The 15,489-nt window shown below is 38.8% G+C and overlaps 1 protein-coding gene across 1 annotated transcript in view; it reads left to right on the plus strand.

Annotated features, from left to right (window-relative positions):
• The first annotated feature begins 1,002 nt into the window (after positions 1-1,002).
• Positions 1,003-15,489, plus strand: part of Np (serine protease notopleural) — a 29,675-nt gene continuing 15,188 nt past the window's right edge. Inside the window, exon 1 of the mRNA XM_022839421.2 lies at positions 1,003-1,636. The gene's annotated coding sequence lies outside the window, so the exon portion shown is untranslated. The remainder of the gene's footprint in view (positions 1,637-15,489) is intronic.

A 15,489-nucleotide genomic window follows, 5' to 3' on the forward strand; every position in this document is an offset into this window, starting at 1 on the left:
TCTTAAGGTCGGCGCAAGACGTATATGTAAAAAAAAACCAGAAGTACTAAAACAAGAAAAACGTCCATATGATCTAAAAACTGGTTAAAATCTGCGCTGCAATGTATACAAAAAGATATAAAACTGATAGTGACGGTTTATATGTCAGCCTGTCCGGAGCCAGTGTATCTCCTTAAATTCGCCTTTTCCTATTTAGTTTGCTGATTATAGCTAACGTCTGCTATGAGAAATAACGAACAAAAATCCGTTCGTATATTTATAATTTATGAAGGATTCCACGTCGACTTCTGTTTTTTTGATACATAGACAGATCGTTCCTAATATCGCGTTTGTGCACGCCACTTTGATTCAAGACCGAGCCCAGGACAGATTGCGGAATTCCAGAATTGCTTAACAAAAATACTAAGAAGTAACACACACCACAGAGCGATGAGTTTTTGTGATTTACATACCTAAGGCAAATTATCTTAATATGAAGCAAATACTTGACATGTAGTCAAGAGATTATATTTTACGTAGCATCGGAAGGAAAGTACGAATCTAATATGAGTGTTTACGCATGTATACATCCTGACGTTCAAATGATAGGCGAAGGACACAGGCTCTTTTTTTACGAATTCTTTCACTGCCCCTGTCACAATAACATAAACTCTGGGCCACAGTTTTTATTGGCCTGTACGAGGCCTAATGGACAGGAGCTAGAGGACCTAGCCAAACGTATTAATCGCTGTGGTACCAGTGTTCATACTCATGATGTAACTGCAACCTAATGGTATTTGTACACTGCAACTGCCATGCCAAATGAACAGTCCAATTAGCGAAAGGTTTAATGAATAATTAATATTCATTAATCATCGGTAACCATTAAACATGCATGTTACAAAGCAAAAACGTGCAATCTTGCACTGTATCTATTATATTCCAAGCAATACACTGAACGCACTGCGTGCTCATGTCCTGTCACAATGAAAAAACACGTTTGAAAAAATTGCGAGTACGTGAATGAACAGGTGACAAGTAAGCAGATCGAGGCGGTCGTGTGTTTTGTGAATGACAAATGGTTATAATGCTTTAGAATTGTATGTTTCAGACTGAATGAGTCCTGAACCAAAAATATTAATCCTCGATGGATGAATAATAGATGTTGTAATATGGAGCCATTAATAAGCTGGCTATAATAAATAGGGAAAACACCGTTTTTATTTATCGACGCATATATGTTTTTTACATTTTAAACTTGAGTGGAAAAGAGTCAACGATCAAAACTGGCGAATAAAGTAGTTAACACGTTGGAATCAGCTTTGAGGAACGGTACTCTCCGAATACGTATCTTGTCGCAGTCTTTGACTGTCACCAGCAACCCAGCGGAGTCCGCTCTAGTGCTTATGTGGTCAATCAGTGTTTACGATACAGATAGCCATTGGAGCCGCGAATCGGGAAGGATGCTGCATGTGATACGCATTTCGTTGGTGGATTATTCAAAAATAATTCGAGGCTGAATTTTTCTAAATTGTATTTTCCGCTTTGTTTTAGCATTCTTAGTAGTGGTGGTGCCGGCTATAGGGGCGTTTAAAACTGTTAATGGGCCACAATAGGCGAAGTTTTTGGCAACAGCAGCAGCAACAGTGTTTGTTTGGTGAGTAATATTCACTGAATTTTTCTTCGGGTGCAAATATCAAGAGAATATGCTTGTTGATGAATCGAACAATAATTCTGTTTGTAATTCTATCTATTAAGTCATTTATCTAAATGTATGGTTTGCTTTTACGTGTATTGTAGGTAGTATACAAAAGAGAAATCAAATATCGTATAGAGCTATTTGAATGAGCGACCTCCATAGCTTTAGAGTCTAAGGCTTTATGCTCTGAGTCAGTATTGCAACAGTAAACATACGACTGTACGTCAGATGGCTCCATTCGAAGCGATTGAAGCAAATATCGTTGCTGCATCAGTAATTTTCCTTTTTGTCTTCCCTCTACAAAGCACACGATTTTAACATTCAGAAAATGTCCATCTATAGCGTACGAAATGAGCCTTACTTTGATGATATCTGTCTTCGATCCATTGTAATGGCGATTTTTTTTGGGCCCTATCACAGGAACGCTAGTAACACATCAACTTAGGGGTGTCAAAAGTTTTTTATAACTGAACAATTGGTTATTACAATATTCTGGTATAAAGCAATGAAATCCTCAGTCCTATATTCTGGGTAAATTCTGGGTATAGTATTTTAAGAGCTATTGATATTTTTCCTTACCGATATAGGTGAGCGTCAAGGATCGATTTTTGCGGCTATGTGCTACTGCATTATTCCATGTACCGTTCTGATCGGAGATATCTGGACTGATTTTAGTTAACATGGACTCCTATCATTGTATGTGAGAGCATGAGGTTTAACAATGGCAGTCTTGTAATATATATTGATAATGACATCACGTAGATTTTGAAACAAAAATTGAAGTGCATTTTATTTGTCTTCCGCCAAATATGCGTGAGTTTCGCGTCAAGACTTACTTAAAGACCTTCACTAAGGTCATCATTTTTAAGGTCGACGGAATATGCTTAGTGAGAAACACAGAAATACTATTAATAGATTTGCATGCAATGTTTATCTGTTTCTCAAGTCAATAGCTTCAAAGTGTGACCCCTTATTCGTTTGCTTGATAATTTCTATGGCTACCTCCTTTGTATTGTTTACAGCTTTAGCAATAGCGAGTTAGTGGAACGTGGCTGTATAATGAATCTTAACGTTTTTAGCGTTCCTTACAGCCTGTGTAAAGGCACCAAAATTAATGTATTGTTACAAAGACAATATTTTCGGTACAAGCCTATGAATTTAGAAGTGTGGTAGAAAATTGTTGCTTTTAATGGAAATTGCCTTAGTTGAGGGCGTTTGAATCGGTTTTGTCTTGGACGACTATTTCCATGTTACAGAAGTATTTGCCACAGCTTCGAACGAAAGAAAAAAACGTCGCTGTGGTTTATGCCTTATCAAGTATGACATACGTACAAAGCGTATGCTTCCCTTGTGTTGATAACACATGTAAAGCACTCCGTATTTTAACAATTACTATTATATTAACAACCCACCACAGAAGAAAAACGTCATCGGATTGTTTACCGTAACCTCAACAGAATCAGCTCTACGAATCCGTAATCGTTCATTCTGTATTTTCATTTTCTGCTGACCCAGTTTTAGCCCAACAGCGCATTCCTTCATGGAAGATACAACTTCTATTTTTTGCATATAGTATCTTGATGTGATGATGCAACGGTTACGATCTGTATTTAGAAAAGTACGTAAAAAAATAGTTAACCATCGATAAATGATTCAAGATGTCATAGATTCTGAACTTATGTGCAGTTAATGTGTGAAGTTTGTCGCTGTTCACATTATTAATTCTAAATCCAATTAGCTTCGTGCTTGTTCTAGCGAACCGTAATTATATCCCTCAAACTGTAAGAACTTTTAAATTCTAGTAACGGCGCCGACCTAGATAGTGATGTCTTTAAGCACTGCCTTATTATGTGTCGAAAAAAAATAATTTTTGAGCTCTTTCTCTTATTTGGATAATTTAGTGGTAGTAAGTGTCAAATAGAGCATAATCGCTGTTCCATAATGCCGGAAGTTACAACTTGTCACCAACCGAGGCACTAATTATTCTATAGTATTCTAACGATCAATTCAAGAACTCAAGGATAATTTCATCGTGGCTTCATCAAATGAATTAGCCCCTGTTAGCTCTCTGATAGTATGCCCGCGGATCCATGCTAACTTCATGCTTATCCACAATCTTTTCGCATTTCTTTATGCCGCCTTTTTTTTTTTATCTATTCTGACAAAAAAATATATTCATAGTGCCGACAGATAAATCCATACCGGAGTAGTAGTGATACGCCCCGAACCAGTACGAAAACACGCGCGTGTATCATATAAGTCTAGGGCGAATATCGTATTTGCCTGCGTCCCTCCATCCATTTACCGACTTATCTGTCGAATTAAAATACGAAGCAAAAAACCGACTGCTACTGGACGAGAGTGTCTGGTAGCAGTGAAGTCCCAGAGCAATACGTCCGTGTGCATCTCTGTCATTCGGGGCCCTTTCAGTTTAGTTAGTTTCGGTCCCGTTGAATTGTTCCTGGACGCGCGCCATCAGCATCATCATAATCAATTTGCTGATCATCATTATCGACGGATTTATCCATCTACTAGCCGATAGATCAATGTCTCCACTTTTTCCACCTTAGTGTATCGTTGGCAGAGTATCACCGTCGTGGCGACGGTATCCGGGTAGGCATTAACATCAGGCACACCGCTAGGGCTGAAGGACCACTAAAGACCCTACGATTTAGTTGCTATTGGGCCGATCGATCCGTAGCGTTTAATGTTTGTTTTTTCATAGTCCATATCTGTTGTACCAGTTGCAATAAACGTCTGTGCTGCAATCGCTGCTGCCACCGGTTGGTTAAGTTCGTGGCGACGCGGTGGCTTTTTGGTCCCTTTTTGGTTCCTTTTTGGACAGGTCATCTTCGCCATCACCGCTGGTTTTGCCTGCCTGCCTGTGTCCTCCTCATCATAATGATGATGACAGTAAAAGAGATCAGGAAGAGCCGCTTCAGCATCTACAGACGTCTTCAGAGCATCAGAGCTCTGAGAGTGTGTAGCCAACCCTTATCTGACTTGTGGCTATTTCGCTTCTTTTCGCTTTGCCTTCTACAACATTTTGGTGTTCACTTTTTGGTTGCTGCTGCTGCTGCTATTTCTGTTCCTTCTGTGTCGCGTCTGCTGGCGCAATAAAGCGGTCCTCTGCTGCCGCTACTGTGTGTCGTCCGTACATTTTGATAGATAATAGCTGATTGATGAATTAATGACGACTTTGATCGGTTGTCGCCGAAATGCCAAATTATCGTCGCTATAATCGTGATTGCCGCCTCGCTCGATAGCACACCTTTCAGCCTGCTTCGTCCGCCTGGATGATGACAACAAGTTCGATTCCGATAACGTTGTGACAAATATAAGCAGAAATCGACGAATGATTCGGAGACACTGCTGGCAGTTGGACGCCAGTTGAACTGACTAGAACACAGGACGTGTCGCGACTCGCGATATGCAGCAGGACCACGTCCATGCACATCTGCGTACGAATGGCTGACGCTTAGTTCACCCAGATATCTTATTTTTTTTTTTATCTCTCTTTCGCATGCGTGCCGTTGCGCTCACTCCTTTACGCATTCTCCTACTGTCTCATCATCATCAGTGATACATATAGCAGTTGTTTTACATCGCAATCCTTGCTGCTGCGCGCTAGAGACGTTACTGTCGTTGTTGTTGTTGTCGCCGTCGATGATGATGATGATGAGGATGACGTCTGACGAGAAATGTCGCAAGACGCCACTGCTTTAACGACTGTGGCAATGTGGGAGCCTTTCAAATAACGAAAGCGGCAAGGTATTATTATTAACACTGCACCAGCTCGTGGCTGACCAACAAACAAATAGGTCGCACGAAACTCGCGGGCTAAAATTAGAATTTTAACTATGATTTCCCCCTGCACTGGTTTCTCTAGACATGCCTTTGTCTTGCCCCAGTGACCTTGATTATTATTAATATTATCATCATTATTATTAGGCTTCTAGAAGCGAATCCGCAGATTTTGAAATTAAAAAGCTTTTAAGTTACGCATCGTTGACAAACGAAGTTGGGTCGGTAAATACTTTAATCTTATAGAAACTTATGAATGAAAACTACTTACGTTTACTATGTTTAAGTAAAAACGTCTTACAGTTTTGGCAGTCAATCATCAGGTTTTCGTTCCTCGAAGGTCATAGCGCTACGGAAATTCATTGAAGATCGATAAAGATATTAGGTAAGGAGGTCTAAGGCGAAAACACGGTACGTGAATAGTACAGACGTTTCAAGATTGGAGACTGGAATATTGAAGACTAGATATCAGGACCGGAGGATAATCCAAAAAGCTTTTTACGAAAGCAGAGCTTAGTCAGCCATGACTGGTATTCCACATATGTTACAAAATTTTAACCTAAATACCGACAATGCGGAACTTGAATAACAAACGGGGAATTTCTAGAAATTTTAAAATCATGCGGTGTATTCCATGTCCGATTAGCGGAACTTCAATCAACGAAAATTCACCTGAACGATGTGGTCGCTATCTATCGGTGGCCGAAGACAGATCAGTTCAGCAAACAGTGTTGCCCTGGAGAAAGATAAAATGCGGTAGTAGTATCGAGTAGGCTCGGACGTTGGGTGATGGTAGTATTCGCAACGGACGTCAGGGGCATTTGCTACTATGAAACGTTCGCCTAATATGAAATAATAAATGTAACCCGCTGTACACGATCCGTTAAAAGACCCATGGATTTTTGGTAAGGCAGTCTACCTACTTGACTACAAAAGCAAACCTCACAGCGATGCCTTAATTGCATCCTGAATTGAGCATAGTATTCAACGTTGGCTTTAACCCGCTTAATCTCACAACTTGCTGCCCATGCCCTGAAAAGGCCAACTAGTCGGCAACAATATCCTAATATCAGTCTACACTAGAAAGTCATAGATAGAATAAATTACATATACATAGATATATGGTTATCTAAAGATTGTCAAAGTGCTGAGTCAAGTGTATAAAAATTAAAGGAGTACCTCTGGCACATATTCAAAAATTATCATTTTAGCCTAACTTATTTAAAAGTTATACAGTTTTAAAGTCGACCGGATTATATATGTATACTTTTACATACACTCATGTGTTAATATGTATAGTAGGTATATGTATGCGCAAGGCGTAGATAGCGCAGTACGTTAATTTTTACTATGGGTAGGTACAGGGTAGGTATAATAGAGATGTTTCCTAACAAATAGGTATGCCCATTTACATAACTGTTTTCAACTCGAATGTCGTTATTATTACGTGCCAATAAAAACAGGGATTTTCCCCACTGAAGGTTTACTGCCGAATAATCTGGGCACATTTTATTTTTCCGGTGTTTTATTGCCGATCTAAATGAAGTGTCCGTCAGAATCCAATAAAGTGCCCTCGGCCATTTCAGTAGATGATGTACTTAGGTCAATTTACTGAGAGATTAATACAATTGCTGCCGACTAGATTGTTTTAATTGTTATTATTATCAGTTGATAACCTCTCATAATCGGCGACCATAGTAGACTGTCACGCTTCAGCATTGAACAATTTTTAGCCAGCTTTGTTTTCTGTAGACACAAGCAATGGACGATTGGTTTTTGGACGAGTGATTTCTGTTACATTGTTTCATTTAATTTTCGTGGCTTTTCGAATTCGTTGCTTTCACGTACGACTTTTGTGCAACTTACGTACGTTTTTGACTTTTGTCTCGGCCTATTTGGTTTGTACCTAAGTTACACATGATTGGTTTAATCATTGGGACCTTACTCTTACTGTTTGTTGAGAAGATCTGCAGAGCTTGAAATCACATATGGTTTGAACTGGCATCACTTTCCTCCGTGTCTTAATTAATCATTGTAATGTAGACACATATGCTAATCTGCTTCGCTAACTCTGACGAATTAAAATTTTAGCCAAAAATTAAAGTTTTATTATTCTTGGCTTTATGAACCTGTGGAAAAAGATCATTATATTGTGATTCACTAGAATTACAAAAGCCTTTGCCCTAATCCTAAAATAATCACATACAAAATGGTCTAAAACAGTGATTTTGTTTTTTCTAACAAATATTATAATATATTCAGTAGATATAATATGTCTGAGAGCGAGTTCGGATTTAGCTGATCTACGATGCAATGCCATCTCATGTAGTATAACTGCAACAAAGAGTAAATCTATGATATATATTGGTACGCAATTGATGCCTCTTTCGTAACGTAACTTACAGTAGCTGTGCGTCGATTAATGAGAAAGAAAATTCTAGATGAAATCCTCTGATTCTTACGCTCAACAACAATCATGACCAGCATTAGTCGAGCTTCGGATTTGCAATTTCAGATCGCTCCAAGATCAGAATTATTTCGCTTCTCAGATACAGATTCTTCCTAGTCGTATCTTTGCCATCACCAAAACCGGCACACATTGCTTAACCTTAAGGATACTTCAATGTGCTAATTGGCAGCCTCTTCCTCGCATGCTATTACAGTAGAGTTTACAATAAAACATTTCCATTTTTATGCAGTGTTCCTCATGGGACAGATTAAATCTATCGACTTCCATATTCTGCACTGACGTTAAGCATTGTCCTAGGCCACGTACAAATCGAAACTATAATCAATAATATTGCAGAACAGAAGACCTCAAAATAAGTAATTTTTTTTAATCTCATTAATAAGCCACTGAGATTTCTGATGCTTTCTGAGATTTCTGAGATACCTACGGTATCTTTTTTTCTTCCTTTGAAGCGGTCTGTGCCTTAAGGTTTTTGCACTTTACCTTTATAGGGACTTCTATTGATGGCGGTCTACCATGCGAATTAAATATTATGACCTCGATTTTAGCACAAATCTTCTAATAAATTGACAAAAATAATAAAACAAAAAATAACAGATAAAAAAATAATAAACATTCATGGGAAATCGTTTACTAATGACGTTATTTATAAAATTGTGTTTTTTTAATCATGTGTAGCCTAGCTAGGAAGCGCTCTCCGAGAGCCAGTTGATAGGATTAAAGAAATAGGCTGTGATAATAAAAGTTAAATCAAAAGGAAAATAATAATTAGAAGAAGAACACGGCAGTAATTCGAAAATGCCAATTTTTTTTTATTCGTGAGTATGCAGGTGTGCATGTCTTCATTGGCCTGGCAGCGCGCACAGCATGTTTGTCGCAATTATACCAGACTTCGCTTTGAGCACCGGAACTTTGAAACTCAGTAAAAACCAGTATAACAGTTTGTTGTTTTTGTCTTTGTATCTATGACAAAATGGCTTATAGAAATGAGGCGGCACAAATTACGCAAAGGACGAGACGAAATCCTTTAAGTTAGTTTCCTGCTCCTTTCCTAGTTGGTTTTTGTCGTTCGTGGGCAGCGGTGCGAGCCACTATGCTGGCAGAAATAGGTCGTGATGAATTAGGCTTGTGGGGACAACATCGATATCTGTCTAAAAAAGGGTCAAGTGTTTCTGCAATGGGCTAATATTTTGTTTTGTAGTCAATCCGCGTGTCAAGCTTTGATCCAAAATTAGCAAAGCTGAAGCCAGCTTTACGTTTCGTTTTACCGTATCCAAACGTCTACTTAAAGCTATACTTGCATGTAATCCTTGAGGATCGTCTTTGTAAGGACTTCTACGATGTTACTGCCCTTGATCCGTCTTCCTTCGAGAAGTTATTTTTCAATATCTAGCTAATTTTTCTCAAACGGTGAGCCGTTTTGCTGTATGTTTTAGGCATGTGTTATCCTCTGTATTAAAACGGCCTCATCTCAACTCGTTGATTTATCATCATTTTAGTAATATGCAACATTTACAAAAAGAGAGCCTTTACAAAATTACCGTTTCTCAGTTTTTATCTGCTTAAATACTAGCTTTCCATACATGAATACTTGGTAAAGACATAAAATTCGAGCTAATTCATGGTGGCATTCAAAGCCTGAAACGAAGGGAAACCTTAGCTTTATATAGTAGGCTTCTTGTGCCTATTCTTCGGAAGGATGACCCTTTTAGCAGTGATAAGAGCAGCACACCAAATAATTTTGTAAAACATACTCTATAAACTCATTAAATACCCTAGTGGTATAGACAGGGTCGAGCTTAATATCGTTTTATGCGTACTTGAGAGAAGAGATCTCATATTAGGATTGAACCAAAGTACACCTTTTCCATTTCATACCTAGCTCATCCTAGTGTCCATTTAAGAAATTGTTTTAAACTCGCGTGCGTCGGCTTAGCCTCACATCGACATCAGATCCATCAGATAAAAAAATTTCTGGCTTTATAGGTGGAGATTACCAGCGAAAATATAGATGGTTAACACTTATGATGCACAGGAACAGCTGACAACGATCTCCCACAAACTAACGGAGAACATATTATTTTTCATACTGTCTAAAAAAAATATGTGTTTATGGGGTGTCACCACTGGTGCTTCACTTCCATCCAAAGACAGACTAGCCGCTAAACCGTTCTGTACTTTTTTAATTCCAGATTTGCTCTAAGATACTATCGTCCCACTACAATCTGGATGAGTACATTTGGAATCGATTTATTACAAGCCAATTAGAAAATTTTTACATGCGCCTACTAAAGCAAAAATGCACACGGTTCTGATGTTTTTTGGGGTCATCGTTGCCAGTGGGCTTATAGTTTGCCTGCAATAAATTAAGGGGTATTTTAATAACTACTATTTAAAAGCGTTACTGATTTATAAGTAAGTGCTTGACTTAATCCGAGAACTCTGGATGATTGGGTAAGATCGGAGGAACTCCGGCTGCGATTTTTGGTGGCAGCGTAAATCGATGCTGAACTACCATGTGTTTCCTGGGTTACGATAATGATCCTAGTAGCAAGACCGTTATCTTATTGAATCGTGAGTCACAGCCCTGTGTTTTATGTCTGCTTTAGTCTATTGATTGGTGAAAGCAATTGTCCCAGTAAAAAAATAAAACTGCATTGTGTAAATGTTGTCTGCTGGTGCAACGCGCCTGTGCAAAAAATAGGCGTTGTACCAGAGGATTTCTTTCCCGCCCTAACGCGTTTTCCCGGTCCATACGTGCCTCAGTCTCAGAGAAATCGTGCATTCGTATCTCACTATCTCCCACGTCTGCGAATCCGCATTTTAATGGCGAAGAAGTATACGAAGAAGAGGGAAATGCCGTGACCGGTTCTACTCACTTCTCACTAGAATCCATCCCATCTATTTATTTATTGGCAGAAACCAAAGTTGAATCAAGAATACCCACCAGACGCCAGGTGGAATGGTAATTCCGCTAACACCTCTATCGACCTCACTCTGCGTGTCATCTCCCCCTGTGACTGCTGCCTACTAACGGGTGTTTACTAATCGATTCTGTAAAATTCCGTTAACAGTCAGCATCGAAATAGCAAAGGCTCGGCTGGTAACCGGGTGGCGGGAAGATAGCACCACAGACAGGCATTCAGATGTAGATGTACTTGTAGAAGTGGAGACGGGTAGAAATGGCTGCGTCTTGCTTGTTGCATGGAGGTTCTTTCTAAAAAGTAAAGAAACAGTATGCCATCGGTATTATAGTTGTTGTCCCGTATAGCTTTTGCAGTCAGGAAACTGGGTCGGTAGAAAACGCCTAATTTTCATCTATGTTTACATTGCGTGCTGGGTTGGTAATTAGTCCGTGATTACATGAAGCTGACGATAATAATGTCGCCGGTATTGGTGCATTGCCAAACTGCTATTGTAATGCACACACCACCGTAAAGCATTAGCTAAAGAGTTACCATGCCATAAAGTATCGTGGGTACATTATTTTGGGTCCCGAGTGTAGACAAAGGTAGATATGTAAAGGCTTCCGTATAAAAAGGTCCAAGTCGATTTGGTATTTTTTCTCATAGAATAAATGCATTAGTTGAGCAGTTTGTTTTTGCGTTAGGATAACTAGTGCATTTGGATTGCACTTGATGAATATTTCCTGCATAATTGCTACAATAGCAATACGTACATCTGGGCAGAGACAGGCTCAGGCCTATCCGGCCGGAAAGTCTCCAGCTTATCTTGTTGTCTATTCAAACTGGATGAGAAAACAGCATGAATGTACGTACGTACATACATGTACGAACGACTCAAATCCTATCGGATCGTATTCTCCACGATGGTTGATGCCTCTTCTGCAAAGCGTCCAGAAAATTTAGGGAAGGTATCGCTTATGTGGCTTGTGGCATACAAGCTTATGTCGTATATACTTTCTTTCTTCTGTAACAGCATCTGTTTCCTTTTTTAGCTGTCTAACTCTTTCTGACAGTGGCCAATTGATACTAAACCTTACTGCCATTTACATCTGCAGTCCACGCTTGGAGTAGCGTACAGCCAAATTGTTATTACGGGTGTAATCTTGCCAATAGCCAAAAGAAGAGCGTGATACGATTAGACAAACGAAATGTTATCCAATAGTCGACGTCTAGGCGACCCTACTTCAGCAGTAGTTAATAGATCATTTTCTTCGTTTAATAGGATCTTTGTCGGACTGTTTGAGCGCGGTTCGTTCCTACAGATAGTACGGGAATGTTGTAATACTGGTAAACATCGACACTCCTTAATGGTGCTCAGGTCAATCTGTTGTCGCTGAAAGTCGGTGTGACCAGAGTTAGCATAACACAAGCAAAAGTCATAGTATAGCCCTAGAGTGTTGTGCTTGTTTGCGGTCCGAGTATGATTTTTTACGTCAATACAGGTACAGAAAAAAGACCTCATAAAGAACCTCACAAACCAAGATGTACTGTTTTTTGTTATTGATCACAGTAAATTGTCGCAACTGTTTAATTTGCAAATTCGCCAGAATCGCCTGAAGAGCTGCCTCCTTAAATTGTTTGATTCCTTGCCACTAATATTCACGCGGTGATAAGCGTATGTTCAATATATATATATATACTTATACCCGGACCTTTTTAATGTTGCTCCTAAGATTGTATAGAAACAAAAGAGAAACTGGTACTTTTAGGTTATCTTCCGCATGTGTTAAACGTGTAGTTTCTACAAGTTGTATCTATTCAATATAACCAACATTTACTGCAATTACATCTCCAATGTAAGACTTTACAATTATTTCCATGATCTTCCTTCTTTGATAATCTACTTTTTAACAGTGGCCGTGCGTCCAGCGATATTGGTAGCTGTGAACTCATCCAAATGACGAATAAGACACATACAAGAATTAAAATTTGGATTAATAGCGGGCCAACCGTTCCAGTATAAACGGTGAAAAAAGCGAAGAATCTTAAAAAAAAAAAAATAACCGTTAGAGCTTATATCAATTAGCAGTTGATATTTTGCTCTGAATATAAAAGATTTAAATGAATCAAAATTGGCTTCTGGGACCATTTGGATTAACTTTTTGAGCCTTTCAAATCTAAACTGTATTAAATATATATGTTCCGATCAACCTTCTAACGATCTCATATGGATTCATTAGAAGTCCAGTGAAAACCAACAATACCGTAGCCATAATCTAATTTTCGCTCAAAAGATAGTTTTAAAAACAGCCAACTATTTTTGGTCACGGCAAACTTGCCGTTTTGCTCTAGAAAAAACTGGCTTTCTTCTAACATTAAGGATAACGAACGAACGCATGCCTACTTCGATAACCAGCTTTTGATAGTTTTTGTATATATACCTAATTTACTTTAGGTTGCGGAGTTCTTTTGTTTAGTATTTAAAGTCGGAAGTTAACCGGAGATACGAAAGCGGCAAAGTAATTCTTTTTTAAGCAGAATTTATTTTTTCTAATTTTTTTTTCAATACGAAGGAATAGGATTTACAACACATTATAGATTTTCAAATAAAAAGTCCTTTTTATTTTCGTTGTTCTTTAGACACCAAAGGTATAAATAAAACGATTCATACATTAACAGATGACCATAATGCATCTACGGAATTCCGTAGTACCATAAATTATTTATATTACGGCTAATTTTTAACGTTGTGGTGGTATTTAGGCCGTACGTTATCACCCCAGCCAGTTAAAGTGCTTAGTTAAGGCAAGTCTTCTTACTTCATTAATAGGTAAACTATTATTTTTAATCAACGAACTTGGTAGCTTTAAATAAACAAAAAAATCCAGGACCTTTTGTCATACGATGTTTCATAGATAATCGATATAAAAATTAGATATTTATGATTAATTCATTGTTTAAATCTATTTCGCTTGCAAGAGAAATTTTCGGTAATTTTAAGGGTCACCTGCCCCGATACAAAGAAAGTGATCTTACTAACGTGGTCATGCCTACCTGAGAGCTGCCCGCTGGGGATTGGCAATTGCCCATCCGGCAGCATCGCGTACCGGCAAACTTCTGTCTGATATATAACGGTCCTCCTGTTACTATTCCTCTTTTTTGAAGGCCTGTTTGTTGGCAGGCAAACGATTGATCAAATCGAATTAAGGGCAAGGAAAGCATCTTGCCAAGAGCCGTCTGCAAGCTTTTCATTTGAAGAAGAGAGGTTCTGAACATTCGGGGCTGCTGAACAAATCAGGTCGCTGCCGTTATGGTGAGCTTTCACATTTCCGATGCAATGGATAACAGCAACGCTATGCACGTCTTCTGTTATCGATTATGACGATTTTCTATGAATCGTCGGACACATAAATATTGCTTTGGATGGGGAATATTCATCCGATAAGGATGGTTTAACGTAGCTTCTACTATCTGAATAGCGCGCTGGCTTTTGTAAGTATTACGTCTATAAGAACTAAATAGACGCAGCCCGTCCGCCCTGTTTAAATTTGACACTCGTAGGCATATCTGGTATACGTTTGCTTTAGAGCATAAGTTCTGTTAACGCTATAGAGCTTTTCATGTGGTATTTGATAAATGAGACAAATACACCATGAATCTTCTCGGGCTTCCAACAACGACTTTCGGATACAAAGCGCAGGAAATTAATATTACCTATAAAGGGACACTGATTGGAAGCAACGGCTGTTGTCGCTAATATTATAACATAGGAAGCGTCTTTTAACCGACTCTACATGGAAATTTTCTCTCATGACCTGTTGCGCTAAGCCGGCCTGTCATCCAGTCAACTTTGTGCAGTTGCCGTACTTCTATTGCACTCGAACTTTCATTAGAACAGGAAAAAAATTACTTCACATGCGGTCGTACCAATCAACATGTCTCAATCAAATCAACCGACTATGCCAAGAGGCACCGCTTTGTGCATCTCGCCATTCATCATTTCTTTTTTTTTTTCTATTCACTTGTCTGTCTAATTGCTTCTTGTATACGTCACCCTTTTATCACATCTTAGCATACCATCACTGGATGAGAGGCACCATACACCGTGATAAATTTAGTAAAAAAATTTATCAAAATTCGATTCTAGACTATGGAAAGATATATTTCTTTCTAAGTGAAGCGCGTTTGGTTAAATTTGGACTTCTTGGACAAATTCAACCGCACGGGCACGCTCAGGGATTGGATTTCAAATGACCATGCCTATATTTTCTGAAACAACAGTCAACGGCAGTACAAAACGTAAAACTTGAAATATTCATTGTAGATTATACTGTTTCTTTTTTTTTTCTAACTGTTTATAATTCGGGGAAATTCAGCTGTACCTAAAATGTTCGGAAGTAGCATTCACCACAGAGGACTCAACCTTTACGTATTAGCTCGGAATTGCCCCCGATCAAGTTCCAGTGGGCCTAAGTTAGTGTTATAGAAGGGTTGCGTTGGTGTAAACCTTTGGCACCTAAGTTACTAAAATTGCATATTCGGATTATTTCCAAGCCGCTAGTAAACGTCAAGTGCAGAGCACTATTTTGGATTGATCTGCATATTATCAATTAAAGTTCTTTGCTTTATTA

The sequence above is a fragment of the Varroa jacobsoni genome, unplaced genomic scaffold (assembly GCF_002532875.2).
Source record: "Varroa jacobsoni isolate VJ856 unplaced genomic scaffold, vjacob_1.0 scaffold_799, whole genome shotgun sequence".
Taxonomy (NCBI): Eukaryota; Metazoa; Arthropoda; class Arachnida; order Mesostigmata; family Varroidae; genus Varroa; species Varroa jacobsoni.